At 50.3% G+C, this 12,349-nt stretch overlaps 2 pseudogenes; one reads left to right on the top strand and one right to left on the bottom strand.

The window, feature by feature from the left end:
- Positions 1–2,150: 2,150 nt before the first annotated feature.
- Positions 2,151–4,622, bottom strand: LOC149343615 (uncharacterized; annotated as a pseudogene).
- Positions 4,623–4,835: 213 nt separating this feature from the next.
- On the top strand, positions 4,836–6,755 carry LOC149343614 (uncharacterized; annotated as a pseudogene).
- The last annotated feature ends 5,594 nt before the right edge of the window (positions 6,756–12,349 follow it).

Genomic DNA, 12,349 nt, shown 5'->3' with positions numbered 1-12,349 from the left:
CTTTCGTTTTCTGAGGCCCATGAACACTGGTAGTACTGTGCCAAAAGGACATTTATACGTCAAAGAACCCGTTTTTTAAATTCAGCATTGGGCCTACATCCAAATACCTGCTGTAAAAAATATGTGATGAAATAAATTTTTCTTGGTTCAGAGAAATCAACGTGCCGAGAACGACACGTTGGTTTCTCTGCGATTTTAGGTCAGCTTTTTCTTTATTTTCTAACAAGGGGCGAACATGTCCGGCTATAAAAAAAAATGAACTGACGTGAAAAGGTTAACATTTATGTTGCAATGCGCTATAGTCAGCGAGAGCTGTGTGCATATGCGTGTTTCATAGATTTCTGCCGCTTTGCTCGACATTTGAGAAACCCATCTTTGCTAAAATGAAGGGTACACAAACTGACCGTCCTTGCCAGCTTTGGTCCTCTTTCTACTCCGCTCCCTGCTAGGAGACTCTTGCGCATTTTCATAGCGAATTCAACATTCCTCATATCTTCCAGCCTCACTGGAACGGGGTTTTGCGTCGTTAGTTGCGGAAGGTGCCCCATAAACAGATCTCCCTCTAGAAGAGCTTCGAACAGTATTAGCTCCCTTTTCGAGCCGACCTTCGCAGCTTCTGGTGTGTGGTATAAAAAAAAATGCGATGACAGTGCAGCATATCCGTATGCCCACCGGTAGTTTGCCCGTATTGCAGCAAAAATAAAGCGCTACACGCGGCCTCCCGACCGATCTATCAAATTTTGTTGCCTATGCACCGAAGCATAACTGTTTGTCGCTGGCGACGTTTTCATGCATATGTAGGGAATGCTTATACCTTGTGTTTTTTTACTTTTATTAATTCCAGTGGGAAAGCGCGTAATTTTGTACTCTTCTTGAACACTGAGCAGTCATTTTTCGATCACACGTTTCATTGTGGTACGCAGAGCAAATTACATATGGATGGTAAAAACAAAATCTTTCGAATTTTCGTAACAGATAAAGTTTGTTAAATGGAATTATTTACAGTTATGCTCAGGTGCCGTTCGCGTTTCCTGCTCACAGCAGTCACGAATTAATTTGCTCTTTCAGTTCACGAAGCGTACGAAGCGGGGAGGGATCCAGGGGATTATGGAATCGATATGAAAAAAGGTGTTTACTCAATATGGAACCTTAAGGAAGTCGCCAACTGGAGCGGCCAATCAGAAGGCAAGTCTAAATTTTCTTCCTCTAGTTGTTCAAACTGCACGCGCTGCTAATTGACCTATAACTATATAATATGAGTCGGCAGAAAGCTTCATTCAAGTTCTTATCTGTCGTGTTTGCTGACCAAGTGACGCAAGGCCGCTGCAGCAGCCCTTACCTCCTTCGCATATGAAGTTTACAAACCAGCTTTTCACCAGATTTGTACCAAAAACAATTCGGATGGTCCTCTCAAGGTAAGCAACATTATGGTGTGTAAAATCGTCGTGTAAAATCGTAAAGTAATGAAAAGGCACTGTACATATACGCTCCAAAAAATATGTAATCTACGTTTTATGTACCGCAATTAAACCAATTTACGTAGCGATATAAAGCGCGAATGAGTAATCGAGGGATAAAAGCAGTGTACAGCTATCTCGCCTCAAACACAAAAAGGCAAGACGCCAAGAACACGCATAAAAAAGAAGCGCCCAGAGAGCATGTACAGGAAGGAGCAATGTGAAAGGGATCGCGACAGGTCCTGACGATGCGGACCGATCACGCCCCTCTGAGTCTCCAATAAACTGAAGCCATGCCGCGTCGTAAGCGCAGTGGGGAAAATTCCAACAAATATCAAAATAATAACAATTTCTAGACGACTACCTCTGATTTTGCAATCAAATTAAACAACAAAAACGCAGTCAAGTGTGCATACGTGCAAGGTACTTTCTAAAGCAGATGGCAAAAGAGGCCAAAAGAGTGTAGGTCCAAATTTTAGATCACCTTCGAGTAGCTACAGGCGCCCGAAGGCCGCATATGGCAACGGGCACACGTGTCGTGGTTAATTTTGCTGTTATGCGTGCATATATATATATATATATATATATATATATATATATATATATATATATATATATATATATATATATATTGTAATGACTGACACCGAGACGCGCTGAGCTGAGCGTCCGCTCGATTGCCTAGCCTCTCTTTTAATCCCCCTTCCTCGTCTTCCTCCGCCTGCTTCTTTCATCACGACTTCGTCTTTGCTGTCTCGGCATCACACTCGGCCACGACTGCGGACGCCCTGTTGATTGTAGGCCGCGTCGCACCCAGACCTCGTTGTCGTACACGCGGCCACTCGTCTCGCCCCGCTTCAGCAGCCGCTCCTTCATGGTCTCGTCCTTCACTTCGACGTAGAGCAGGTTGGTGCACTTGCACACCTCAGCCTCGAAGCGGTCACCGTGCTCGGCGTTCCTGGGGCAACCGTCAATCAGGAACCTTTGGCTGTCGCCACGCTCTTCCTCATTGCTCCTTTCAGCAGCTGCAAGACCGTGACCAGTGGGACGAGCTCACCCTTCGTCATGATTTCGTTCATCTCCTTGCCCAGGTCGCTGCCGGACTGCACCTCCGCCCGCAGCATGTCACCGGAAGAGATGTGCGTGAAGCCGTAGTTGGCCGCTATCTTCTCGCATTGGGTACCTTTGCCGGAGCCGGGGCCGCCGAAGACAAACACGACGGGGACGTTGAGTTTTGGAGGCCCGTCCATTGGTGTTGAAGTAGGGGAAGGAGCAGGGGAGCAGGCCTGGCTGGAGGCGGAGCTTCCTCAGCCTTCTCATCTGGTTCTTTTCTCCTCCACTTTCTTTTCTTCTTTCTCTTCTTTCTTCTCCTCCTTCTTCTCTTCCTTCTTTTCCTCTTGGCCTTTCTGATCATGAACAGGCCGTCCATATCATCGTCGGCATCCCTGACATAGGCGCCGCGAAGTCGTCCGCTGGTGGATCGGCGTGGAGGGCCGCGGCAGACCAGGACAGTACCCGGACAGTTGCAGGCTCTCGAACGTGTCCCTGCGAGGTCGCCATGCAAGGTGGTGTGTTCGAAGCTGCGTCGACGCTTCAAGGGCGACGCCGGTGGTGGGCTATCTTCTCGATTCTCATCAAGCTGCCTGCCCTGCTGCAGCCTCTCTCTAACGGGAGGGGACGTGGGAGCATCCAATCCTCGTTCGATTTGGAACATTCGGAGGCGCGATACTGATAGCCCGCTGCCGACCCTGTACCCGGAGAAGGCGGCAGCCGCGAACGGCCTACTGGTAGCCTGCGTCCGGAGGGGGACCCGGCAGTTGCTGGCTGCCGAGAAGGTGGCACTGGAGGGGTCCGCTTTCCGCTGAGGGCCTGGTAACCCTCGTCGATGCGGTCCTCTTCGCGGAAGTCCACGCTGGAAACAGGCTGGCGCCAGATTTTGTTGTCTGGGAAAATTGGCTCCTGAAACTGACGTCCCAGCAGCAGGGGACGCGGTTGTCCTGGAGTGGCCGTCATCCGTTGAGGCGGCAACCCAGGCGACCGCACTCCAGGCGGCATGCTACCCAGGCTATTACTGCTCGGACTTGAGCTTCCGATGACGCTGCTGATAGCCACTGAGCCCGGAGCCGCCGTCACCGAGCTGGCGAAGCACGGGTGCCGTGGCGAAGGTGGCGTCATGAACCCAGCACTGCCTGCAGGAGGCGGCTGCGCCGCGGGCCGTCCGAAGCGGTGTCCATCATGCGTCGATGCCGGAATGTCGGGATGCCTCATCGGTCCATGAGACGGTTGCCGAGACATCAGCGGGGACGGTGGCACTGCTGAGACGGAGCCCGCGCTCCCGATGGAATTGGGAGGAGCGCTGGTTGCATTTTGGCCGGGAACTGCCGACACCTCGGCGAGCGAGGCGGTCATCTGAGAGCGGTGCACCACGGAGGACGCGTATCCGCTCGTCGGCTGCGGTGACTGCGGTGGCGGACTGACGATTGTGTTGGAGCCGACCCGCAAAAGCTCGGATGCTTCCACCGCGGCAATGGGCGCCTCAGAGCCCAACGCCTGCTGCGGCCACGTGCGGCCCCTGCAGGCCTGAAGAATGCGTACCTTATCTTGATTGTAAAGGGCGATGTCTTCGTCTGGAGTCTGGCGCCGCACTTTCATCGTCGTGAGTTTGGCGTCGTGCGCAGTGGCCAGGGGTGTAAACGCGGCAAGAAGTGCAGAGGTCCAGGCCGGCCAAGTGGTGTAGCGGCGGCCTTCGTACTGGTGCCAGGCGCGGGCGGCACCGCGGAGATGGTCTTCCGCGACGGCGAGCGTGGTGGCTGGAGACAAGGCGAAACGCCGGGCGGCAGCGCCGACCACTTGAATCCACGCTTCGGCGTCGTCAGAAAATCCACGGTACTCCGGAATTTGTACCGGGGTTACTGGGTATCCAGAGGACAGTGATGCGCGGCCAAGCGCTGCAGTCAAAGAAGCAGATAACTCCCGGATGATGGAGAGGGCTTCGGGAAGAAGGGCCAAGGCCGAATCCGCCGAGGAGGCATGGACGCCGTTCTCGGGCGGAAGAGGGGTTCCAGGCGCCGAGGGAACCGGCCGTGGGACTGCCCGGCCGCTTCGAAGGAGGAGCGACGGGTCGTGGAGGTCCGGGCCGGGCTCGACGTTGGTCGACTGCGCCATTGTAAAGACTGACACAGAGACGCGCTGAGCTGAGCGTCCGCTCGATTGCCTAGCCTTTCTTTTATTCGCACTTCCTAAGACCATCTCCGCGGTGCCGCCCGCGCCTGGCACCAGTACGAAGGCCGCCGCTACACCACTTGGCCGGCCTGGACCTCTGCACTTCTTGCCGCGTTTACACCCCTGCCCACTGCGCACGACGCCAAACTCACGACGATGAGAGCGCGGCGCCAGGCTACAGACGAAGACATCGCCCTTTACAATCAAGATAAGGTACGCCTTCTTCAGGCCTGCAGGGGCCGCACGTGGCCGCAGCAGGCGTTGGGCTCTGAGGCGCCCATTGCCGCGGTGGAAGCATCCGAGCTCCTGCGGGTCGGCTCCAACACAATCGTCAGTCCGCCACCGCAGCCGACGAGCGGATACGCGTCCTCCGTGGTGCACCGCTCTCAGATGACCGCCTCGCTCGCCGAGGTGTCGGCAGTTCCCGGCCAAAATGCAACCAGCGCTCCTCCCAATTCCATCGGGAGCGCGGGCTCCGTCTCAGCAGTGCCACCGTCCCCGCTGATGTCTCGGGAACCGTCTCATGGACCGATGAGGCATCCCAACATTCCGGCATCGACGCATGATGGACACCGCTTCGGTCGGCCCGCGGCGCAGCCGCCTCCTGCAGGCAGTGCTGGGTTCATGACGCCACCTTCGCCACGGCACCCGTGCTTCGCCAGCTCGGTGACGGCGGCTCCGGGCTCAGTGGCTATCAGCAGCGTCATCGGATGCTCAAGTCCGAACAGTAATAGCCTGGGTAGCATGCCGCCTGGAGTGCGGTCGCCTGGGTTGCCGCCTCAACGGATGACGGCCACTCCAGGACAACCGCGTCCCCTGCTGCCGGGACGTCAGTTTCAGGAGCCAATTTTCCCAGACAACAAAATCCGGCGCCAGCCTGTTTCCAGCGTGGACTTCCGCGAAGAGGACCGCATCGACGAGGGTTACGAGGCCCTCAGCGGAAAGCGGACCCCTCCAGTGCCACCTGCTCGGCAGCCAGCAACCTCCGGGTCCCGCTCCGGACGCAGGCTACCAGTAGGCCGCTCGCGGCTGCCGCCTTCTCCGGGTTCCGGGGTCGGCAGCGGGCCATCAGTATCGCGCCTCCTAATGTTCCAAATCGAACGAGGATTGGATGCTCCCACGTCCCCTCCCGTTAGAGAGAGGCTGCATCAGGGCAGGCAGCTAGATGAGAATCGAGAAGATAGTCCACCACCGGCGTCGCCCTTGATGCGTCGACGCAGCTTCGAACACACCACCTTGCATGACGACCTCGCTGGGACACGGTCGAGAGCCTGCAACTGTCCGGGTACTGTCCTGGTCTGCCGCGGCCCTCCACGCCGATCCACCAGCGGACGACTTCGCGGCGCCTATGTCAGGGATGCCGATGATATGGACGGCCTGTTCATGATCAGAAAGGCCAAGAGGAAAAAAAGGAAGAGAAGAAAGAAGAGAAAGAAGAAGAAAAGAAAGTGGAGGAGAAAAGAACCAGATGAGAAGGCTGAGGAAGTTCCGCCTCCAGCCAGGCCTGCTCCCCTGCTCCTCCCCCTACTTCGACGCCAATGGACGGGCCTCTAAAACTCAAGCTCCCCGTCGTGTTTGTCTTCGGCGGCCCCGGCTGCGGCAAGGGTACCCAATGCGAGTAGATAGCGGCCAACTACGGCTTCACGCACATCTCTTCCAGTGACCTGCAGCGGGCGGAGGTGCAGTCCGGCAGCGACCTGGGCAAGGAGATGAACGAGATCATGACGAAGGGTGAGCTCGTCCCACTGGTCACGGTCTTGCAGCTGCTGAAAGGAGCAATGAGGAAGAGCGTGGCGACAGCCAAAGGTTCCTGATTGACGGTTACCCCAGGAACACCGAGCAGGGTGACCGCTTCGAGGCTGAGGTGTGCAAGTGCACCAACCTGCTCTACGTCGAAGTGAAGGACGAGACCATGAAGGAGCGGCTGCTAAAGCGGAGCGAGACGAGTGGCCGCGTGTACGACAACGAGGTCTGGGTGCGACGCGGCCTACAATCAACAGGGCGTCCGCAGTCGTGGCCGAGTGTGATGCCGAGACAGCAAAGACGGAAGTCGTGATGAATGAAGCAGGCGGAGGAAGACGAGGAAGTGGGATTAAAGAAGGCTAGGCAATCGAGCGGACGCTCAGCTCAGCGCGTCTCTGTGTCAGTCTTTACAATATATATATATATATATATATATATATATATATATATATATATATATATATATAGGTGTATGTGATTTCGCGGCAGAAATTGGAACACATAACAGGATTTAATTCACGATGTTCCGGCTCGAGGACCAGCATTTTCAAGTGTTCCACCTCGTTCGAAACACGGGGCTTGTAAAGCACACGCGAGATACAGGATTAGCGCAAAGCGCCAGTGCGAACAATGGGGGTGGGGGGTGAGGAGAATGAAAAAGACGAGAAAGGAAAAAGAGAATCGGTGAGAAGTTCAAAAAAGCGATCCCCTAACGTGGAGGCAGGTATTCAGAAGGAGCGAACGGCAGGAAAATAAAAAGGGGAAGGAAAACTCCTTTCCCCACCACCCTGCGGCTTTCTTAGATAGACAGGGGAGTGGCCCTTGATGTGCCACTCATTACCCCATTTTCGTGACAAGCGTGAAGAGCTTGACCCGTGCGCAACGAGGAGGCGACATTTCAAAAGTAGTAGATAGCGCAGGTAGCGCTTGTCTGCGTCGTTTCCTATCCGTCCCCTGTGTTCCTTGTGCGCTATTTTTACATCATGAACGTTATCCAATTTGCCCAACTTTCGGCTTTGCCTAAGTAGAAGGGATGGGGGTGAGCAGGAATGCCAACGAGACCTCTCAGAAAAAAAGAAAGGAAATACAGTATTGCACAAGGCCTTGCAAAACGCCTCTCAGAGAAAGGTGGTGGCAGCACAACATTGTACAATATAGGACCTCAGCAAGAATGACAAGTTCCTAATCAATCCTTACTCGCTCCCTTGAGTGCAAATAAGTAGAACGTCAATTGGAACAAATATTGGATCAAATTACGCTAATATTTTCATGGTTGTGCTTGAGACGGAATTCTTCAATAGCTTTTTTTTCAAATTCACATTCACATTCTTTTTATTTCGCTTTTCTCCCAATACAGAAAAAAATGCGCGGACAAGGAATACAAGCTGCTATGTGAGCTGCTTGACTGAGGGCCTTGCTCCCTTTGATGGCAGCGTAGAGCTACAATCATAAAGAGGTTAGAAATCATAGAGTGATACGTAAAGGCAAGCAATGCTTTTACATAATATGAAGACTCATTAACCTAAATTAACTCCTATTGATAGATCATAAATATTCACATTATTTTCTGCTTAAATTGCCCCACTACAGTTCAAAAATATAGGCAAATCATACTTCTACACATACACACTAAAGCATTGTACGCACTCAGTGCACACATACATATAAAAAATGTATACACAATATACCGAAAGTGTGTGCAGCATGCACATACTTCACAAATAAAACTAGAAAGAAAGAAATCCATTTGTAGATTTTTTTCAAATTATGGAATGCCCATCTCTAAGCTAATAATTCATACTGTGAATTTTCAAAAGTATTTAGCGAGTGCGTTTGTTGACGTTGTTTTTATGACTGTGTGAATGGCTTCCAATCAGTTAAATAATACTGGCAAGCGATGTTCTAATCTACTGAAACCATTATTTGTACGCGAAAAGCGGACTAGAGTATTTTTGTCTCATGCTCTAAGGAACTTCTAGAAATTCTATGAGATGGTACAGCAAGAGAAAGCACGTATTTTATTTTGTCAGCGAGTTTTTATACTTCATACTGACGTTGAACTCTACATATGTAGGGCAGGGAGTATAATAAATCTTGAAAACAGGTTTCCTGTGCGGCCACCATAATGTAGGCCTCCAATGGGACGGATTGCTTTGTTTCAGTAAATGCAGACGCTGTATGTTCACCTTTCAAGTCGTTGCCCAAACAAGGCTACAGTAATTTGTATGTGGAGTGAACAAAGCATTATATTTTTAGTTCAATCCTAGGTGGAACAGAATAACGAAGTCTACACAGAATGCCACAAGCCTTCACCAAGTTGTGAAGCACGTGTGCTACATGTGCATTCCAATTTAAATGTTCGTTAAGCACTACACCTAATGTTTTCCCCTCTGGCACAGTATCTATTTTTTTCACTGCCTACTTTTTAAACTAATGCTGTAATCCAGAATATTTTGCGCAGGTCGAGGTTGCCTTGGTTTTTCTCGTATTTATTTCCAATGAATAAACTTTGCCCCATTCTAACAGTTTGCTAAATGTGATGTCACCTATGGGTGATAGTTTACTGACGTCCACTGGTTGAAGAAAAACTCGTTGAAGAAAAACGCGACCAAAAATATTTTCAAATAAGTGTGTTTAGAATTGTGTAAAACCTTTGTTACATTGTTTCTGTATTTCTTAAATGCCAAGAAATAATAGGACAGAAGCCAACAGCCACAGAAACCAAGGGGCACAGAAGATTTTTTTTAATTAATTTTATTTATTTTGTGGTGTTGATCAATTTATAATATTACTGAATATGTTATCGCTTAAAGACAATTGATTAGAAAAGCAGAAGAAAAAACAACCACATGCCGCCGGTGGGATCCGAACCCACGACCTCCGAATTACGTGTAATTCGGAGGTCGCGTAATTCGGAGGTCGTGGGTTCGGATCCCACCGGCGGCATGTGGTTGTTTTTTCTTCTGCTTTTCTAATCAATTGTCTTTAAGCGATAACATATTCAGTAATATTATAAATTGATCAACACCACAAAATAAATAAAATTAATTAAAAAAAAAAATCTTCTGTGCCCCTTGGTTTCTGTGGCTGTTGGCTTCTGTCATATTTATAACGAGCCCCTCATTACCCTTCCCTTGTTTGCTTAAGAAATAATAGGGGTCTTCTGTTTTCAGAAAATACGTAGTATTTTTTTTTTACTAATCATTCTGATGCGTTCTCAAGTGAGCCAACGTTTACGATATTTTTGACGCTTTTTGTTAGGTTTGCACCTAAAAATATCTTTTTAGGCACGTTTAAACACACTCAACAAGGCGTCATAGGCAATATCAGAAGTAGTGCACTCAAACACAGATGTAAAAACGATATCCTCAACTAAAGTTCAAAAATGTTCAATCGTTTTTTTATTGATATCTTGAACTATATATGATTCACAAGGCTTTCCAAAATCTTTACATAGCTCACGGGGCTTGAAAAGCATAAAAATAGGCAAATAATTACCCACAGCTGCTGTTATAACGCCAGCTTTGATGCAGTCGCAAGGGTTATTTGTGATGAATATGTCGAGAAGATTCTCATAGTGACAGTTGATGCATGTGGGTTCTGTTATCACGTTTGAACAAGGAAATCTGTCCAGAAGTAAACACACATTTTGCGAATGTAAAGTAGTCTGAATCATGCTGATGTTGCAGTTGCCGCCGATGATAATGTGCAGCTCATTCAAATACACAAAATTCAGGAGCTTGTTAAGTAGGCAAAAGTTTATCAGTGCACTCATCAGGCGGCCGATATATAACGGCAAGTATTGATTGTTTGCGTATGAGTGTCAGTGTCTCGTAATCTAGAGTTATAGCTGTGAAGTCGGGAAGAACTACACATGGCACTTATTCTGATATCAACTGCATTACTCCCCCACCATGCCTGTAGGGCCTGTTTAGGTAAACATTTCTGTAACATGGCAGGCAAAGCACTTCTTGCGTTTTATGCCATGATCATTATGATATGAAACTTGACTTCATTATGATATGAAACTTGAACCTCCATATAAACCAATATTTTACGGAAGATTTATCGATTACATATTTATGGTCTCGGCACAGGGTGAGGAAAAACTGACCAAAATTTATATCCGACTACACCAGCGCTCACAGTAACATCTCATTTTCCTCTTCACATTAAGCCTCGAGAATAAATTTTCTTGATGCCGAAGCTACCATCACGGAAACCAAAGTTGAGAGAACAGTTTACAAAAAACCCACAGACCGACACCAGTACTTACACTTCCAGAAAAGGCACACCCCACATTATAAAAAATCCATCTGTGGTGTCCGACAATGGTCCAGCGTTTATTAGTGACGAGTATGCAACATTCTTGAAGAAGAATGGGGTGAGACGGATGCTGGTACCGCCGTACCATCCAGCGTCTAATGGCGCTGCAGAACGTGCCGTTCAGACCGTAAAGCGCAAGTTGCAGAAGGCTGGTCCTGGGGACCTTCGGGCACAAATTGCTGACTTCTGACTTATCGCTTCTTGCTAACTTATCGATCGACACCACATGAAGTCACAGGGTGCAGCCCCGTAGAGCTACTGCTGGGACGAAAAATGAAGGCTGCAATGGACCTGCTCCGACCGGATCTAAGGACCACCGTACAGCAAAAACAGCTCAAGCAGAAAATCAGAAGCCACCAGCGAACGAAACCTCGGATTCAGGGACTGTCTGGGGATCAGGTATTTGCCAGAAACTTTCGGCCAGGGCCTGCTTGGGTGCCAGCTGTAGTCACAGCTCAGGGAGCGTTTTCATCGGACCTTCAACTGGCACACGGACGACATTGTACGCGGCATCATGATCATCTCCGGCAGGCAAACCCGCTACCCCAGGCTGAGCATAACCAACCGTCCAGCACAGTCACGGACCCTGACGTCCCTGGGCCCCGTCCTGACGTATCCAAGCCGGCGCGCAGGTTGGGGCACCTGACTTGTCAGATCAGAGTTCTGAAATCTCTTCTCCAGGGGCTCAACTGAGGAACCAAGGCAACCAAGGGCTTCAGAAGGTACAGCGTCCCCTCGTCAAACATCTGCCACCACGCCTCCCCGACGGGGCACCAGGGTTCGTCGTCCTGTACAGCGCTACTGCCCATAACTCAAGTGCTGCTATTGTTACACGTAACCACCTTATAATTGTTTGATTGTTTTTTTCAACTTAGGATGGGAGGGATGTGACGTTATTGATCACTGGAGGGCGCCACCGCATCAGTAAATAAAAAGGCACGCATGACTGGGCCTGTCATTGCGTGGCATGCCCTCGACTGGCGTGTTGTTCTTCGCTCTTGGCCGGGAAATGTTCCCGGCCCGACGCTGGACCATTGTTGGACACCACCATGTCGGGCAACCTCTGGTTCGCGAACATGCCTCTCAAACACAATGTTGGCTTTTGCAAATAGCGAAGAAACTGAGAACACCTCAATCCATTTAGAAAATGCATCCACTGCAATAACAAAATTAGTGTTCCGGTATGGTCCAGCATAGTCCACATGAAGCCTTGACCAGGGTCTGTCCGGGAACGGCCAGAGCATGACGGGTATTGGCCGTGACGCTCGTTGCTACTCCTGGCACGTGGGACACCCCTAGACGGCAGCAACGATATCGTCATCCATTGCAGGACACCATACGTGGCTCCGCGCTGTAGCTTTCATCTTGGATATCCCTGGATGGCCCTCGTGAAGCAGCCTCAAGACGTCGCCCTGGAGTGACGCAGGTACCAACACACTTTGCCCCAGAGCACGCAGTTCCCATGCGCACTCATATCAGAGAAACGTGTTTCATAGGGTTTCCCCTCAGATCCCATGTCCAGCTGGCGGCCAGTCCACAAGGCTTTCCTCACTCGCGAAACCACTGGATCCCGGGCAGTTGCGTCAGCAACAGCAGCTGAT

Source organism: Amblyomma mixtum, chromosome 5, assembly GCF_055824585.1.
Source record: "Amblyomma mixtum isolate Tamu chromosome 5, ASM5582458v1, whole genome shotgun sequence".
Taxonomy (NCBI): domain Eukaryota; kingdom Metazoa; phylum Arthropoda; class Arachnida; order Ixodida; family Ixodidae; genus Amblyomma; species Amblyomma mixtum.
This window is presented reverse-complemented; position numbering and strand designations above follow the sequence as displayed.